Consider the following 4,231-nt stretch of genomic DNA (forward strand, 5'->3'; position numbering starts at 1 on the left):
AAGTTGTAGCTCTGCCAAAATGTACGTCTCTTCTTTGGCCCCTCCTCATAAATGGCTTAGCTGGTTTTAGTTTGTGTTGCTGTTTTAGCTTTTTAGCTCCAGCCCAGAGACAACCTGCCCCAGAAGTGTTGCTATCGCTCTTCTATCACTCTTTCCTCTCCCCACAAGCAATCTCTCTTGAGATCCTCTTCCAGTAGGGGCCATCAGCCTGCTGTCACTGTTCCCCTGTCTTTGTATCTCTGTGAGAAACTTCTCCTTGAGCTTTGCTTGGCCTTTTCTGCTGGAAGGAAACCCCAAGTGCTCTCTCCACACACAAGAGCAGGCATAATTCTCAGAAAAGGCGGCAACTCCATTCCCTGGATCAGCGCCCGCCTCTGCTGCCCTCCGTGTGTTTCCTCTTTGCATTCCATTGATGAGCGAGCCTCCCCTGCCTTTCCCACCGTCACTCAGAAATAGCAAAGGAGCACAGGCACCATTCGATTGAATGAACACATTTCGCCTGCCCTTTTACATTTGATGTCTCTCTCCAGTTGTTGGGCGGTTTTGCTCTGTGTGTGTGAGCACACAGATGGCTCCTCTAAGCACCTCGGCCTCGGATGATTGCTTGTTAATTTTTGCTTTGGGCTATTTTGAGCTTTTTCCTCTCCTCGAAAGAGGACGCTGGTGTGGACGATGATGCCGGTGTGCCACCTAGTGATTGAGCTATTCCCTTGTCGCACATCATCGATCGGAACACGATGCACGGATTCTGCCCCATTTGCTCACCTGGATCACAGGTAACCTGCGGCAATGCCTGCAGCCCCTTTGCTCTGCTCAGTCTGTCCAGGCAGAGGGGATCCCACTGAACTGCTTTTCCCTGCTTATTTCACTTTGTACCTTTTTTCCTCCCTTTGTACTTCTTTTTACTGTATTACCTGCAGTCTCTGTGATGTGGGCAAGAAATAGGAGATCATTTGAAGGGTGTTGGCTGCCAGCTTGCAGATCACCCGTGGCCATAATTAATCCATCAGGCAATATTTTTGTACAACGTGAAAATTTAGCACTAGATACATGTCAATCAGATGCTCTGGGGGGGTCTAGACAGTGTTTAAAGCCCTCTATGCATGAGGGGTATCATTGCAGATATTTATCTGCTTCACACCTCATAAACCCACTTCTGAACTATTTGGGCAGATCCAGGCTTGGAGAGCAATAGATGGTCCTGGGGTTGGAACTGAGGCCTTTTTGTCAGGGTTTTGTGCCAGATGGCCACTTCTCAGATTCCCAGAGGCACCCAGGAGACTGGCAGGGTGGGAGGGGGAAGGCACTGGGCACAGAGGTGCATCACAGCCCTCTGGCCTCCTCTGCTGCCCTGGCAGTGAGCTCTGCTCCAGGTGCAGCTCCCCAGACTGTCTGACCTCCCGCCCGGATCCGCATCCCCCGGGGCATGGGCGTTGCAAAGAAACACCCTCAGCTTAGAGCAGCTGAGCAGGGCAGGTTTAGACCCTGCCAAAGGCTCAGGCCCCGGCATTGTACCCGTCCCTGGATGCTGCTGGGAAATCCAGCCGCGTGCTGGGTGCAGCTGCAGCGATCCAGAGTGCTGGGAAGGGACTGACTGGATCTATTCCTGGGCTCACTGCTCACCTGCTGTGAGTCACACAGCAAAACTGTGCTGCAGAGGCTGGTACTGCTGGGTCAGTGAGCACCGTCACAGCTGCCCTTCAACAGGAGCTCAGCTGCAGGGAGAAACACGGTGACAAACATACTGAGTCCCACAGGAGGATGGGGCAATTAGTCAAAGGTTAAGTGTAGGAAGTTAACAAATTTTGCCACTGTAGATCTGTGTTGGAGGTCAAGGTGAGCAATTAACATTCCTAAAAGCCTAAAGAATCTATCCTGTCCTCTCCTCGTAGAGCAGCTGTGGTGAGGTGTCTCTGAATGTTGTGATTTTTTTGATAATGACCTTTTCCTCGTTCTCAGAGTGAAGTTCTTTTCAGGCAGAAGGTGAAGCTGCAGCCTGGGTCTGGGGCTCTCTGCCTTTGCCAGCAGAGATGAAGCCTTCCAGACAATTTTCCACCCCTGTCTGTACTCAAGGCATCCTTTGGAAACACAATTCGTGTCCTCCTGGCTTCTCCCACAGTGCTGTTCCTCCTCTGATCCCACAGCTAATTGTCCTTAAGTCTAGAAGTTTATTAGGGCCCCATGAAATGGGTTTATCCTCTCCTGGTAAACTACAGAGTTAGGAGGTGATCTGGGATGTGACAGCAGTGGGGAGAAGTGGTTCTTTTGTTCAAGGAGCCTCAAGCTGTGACTCAGCCATAAGTCATTGTTACTATCAGGTGGCCAATCTGTGGAATATGTCGTTCTTCTGGCTGGGGAGCTCATGGAGCTGAACCTTCCCTTCCTTGCACACCACAGGCCTCTCTCTCATCTACAAGATCCCACAGGGCAAGAGGTGCCAGCTCACCGCTGGTCTCTTGTTTTTATTGCTCTGCAATCCACAGCCATATTTTGCATTTGTTTTGTGGCTTTTTTCCCTCCAATTGCATCATTAAGGTGAAGTGTTGTTGTGAGGGTGGGGGCTTACTCCCTGCATCCAGTGCTGCAGGATTCCCACTGTTGCACTCATTATCCTGGAGTTAATCAAGACTGACAGTCAAATGTTGTACGTGGGGTAGCAGAATCTCTACCTGTGCAAACAGTGCCCAGGGCAGGGATTTATGCAGTTGCAGTGCAAGAAAGTGGATTAATGTGGACACTGTGGGGCATCTTAGATAGGAATGGTGCTTATGAAGCTTTTCCTTGAGAGGGCCCTCTTTCCCATTATTTACTCATTTTTTATTCATATTTATTCTTCCATGAGAAAGGCTTCTGCCAGCACCCGGGGAATTACTAGAGCTCAGCAGCATAAACTGGGATTTCATTGCTTCCATGCTGTCTTGTTCCTGACTGGTGAGCCAGCAGGACTCCCACCTGCCCTGTGGGAAACAAGAATGTTGGACTGAATCCTTCCAAAATATCTTTGAGGTGTGGAATGCAGGAGCTGGAGGCCTGAGCCTTTCAGGCAGTTTGTAGAGGAAGCTGTGGCAGAGCCAGGGGCGGCTGCAAGCTGTGCCCTGTGCCAGCAACGTGCCAGGCTCTGGCAATGAGCAGCAGGCTCTGAATCTCCTCACCTGCTCAGGTGAGCTGGGAACTGAGCACCACTTTCTCCGAGAAGTGACCCTTTCTCCAGTGCACCATAGATATGGCAGGAACTGGAAACTCTAATTTTGCTCTCAGGCCTTGGAACGTGGGGATGAGGAAGGGAATGCTGACCTCTGCAGCTCCTCCTGAACAGCCCCACGGCTGCCTCGAGGCTCCCAGGTGCCGTGCAGGAGGGGAAGGTGCAGCTGTGGATGTGATGATCTTTCCTGGATAATAACGCTGCAGGCAGGTCTGATACTTTTGATGCTGCAGCCGGCCAGGAGGGCCTGGGTGAGGAGTGTGCTTTTCCAGATCTTCCTTCCCCTCAGCAGTGGTAACTTCGCTGAGAGCACGTGGATCATCACTCGACAGAGCAGGGCAAGGGGCGGTGCAGAGGGACAGCTCATTGCCACCGTGAAGCACACAGAGCAGGGATACTCCCACTGTGGAACCAACAAAGAAAAGCAGTCCCAGAGGAACAGAAGACTCTGCATGTGGAAGGCACCCGGGCATGGGCTGTGCAGCGCTGAAGGGTTTCTTTGCACACAGACTCTCCCATGGCAGGCAGGTGCATAACTTCTGCAGTGACGGAGGGAAGGACTGGGAGGTGGAGGAGCTCTCCGGAGCTCAGAATGAGCACTGGCAACGTGGGGAGAGGAGTTTTTCTGAGACACTCAGGAGAGCCTCCTCTTCCTCCTTTGTTATGGTCCAGGGCAGGGTGGAGGTGGGCGCTCAGTTCCGCTGTGGAGTTTGACTACAGCCCTGGTTTAAGTGTGAAGCAGCAGGACAATGTTCCTTCCCGAGCTGGAAATAGGAGGAGGAATCACTCTGGGGCAGGAGCTCGGCACCCGAGCTCTCCTGCAAGCTCCCCTCCCTGTGGAACACCTTGCTGTCCAGCTGGAGGTGAACACCACAGCGAACACCGTCCAGCCTTGGGAAAGGAGGAGCAGCCGCAGCTGGTGATGGTCCCGCCGTGGGGCTGCAGGGCGGATGGCGGCGTGCCCAGCAACACGCCGCTATCGGGGCGGACACGCAGGTATCGGGGCCGACAGCTGCTGCTTGGCGGCTC

General features: G+C 52.8%; 1 protein-coding gene across 1 annotated transcript in view; it reads left to right on the top strand.

Moving 5' to 3' along the window:
- Positions 1 to 3,711: 3,711 nt before the first annotated feature.
- Positions 3,712 to 4,231, top strand: part of DCAF1 (DDB1 and CUL4 associated factor 1) — a 47,938-nt gene continuing 47,418 nt past the window's right edge. The window contains exon 1 of the mRNA XM_005422410.3: positions 3,712 to 3,730. The gene's annotated coding sequence lies outside the window, so the exon portion shown is untranslated. The remainder of the gene's footprint in view (positions 3,731 to 4,231) is intronic.

The sequence above is a fragment of the Geospiza fortis genome, unplaced genomic scaffold (genome assembly GCF_000277835.1).
Source record: "Geospiza fortis unplaced genomic scaffold, GeoFor_1.0 scaffold78, whole genome shotgun sequence".
NCBI lineage: Eukaryota > Metazoa > Chordata > Aves > Passeriformes > Thraupidae > Geospiza > Geospiza fortis.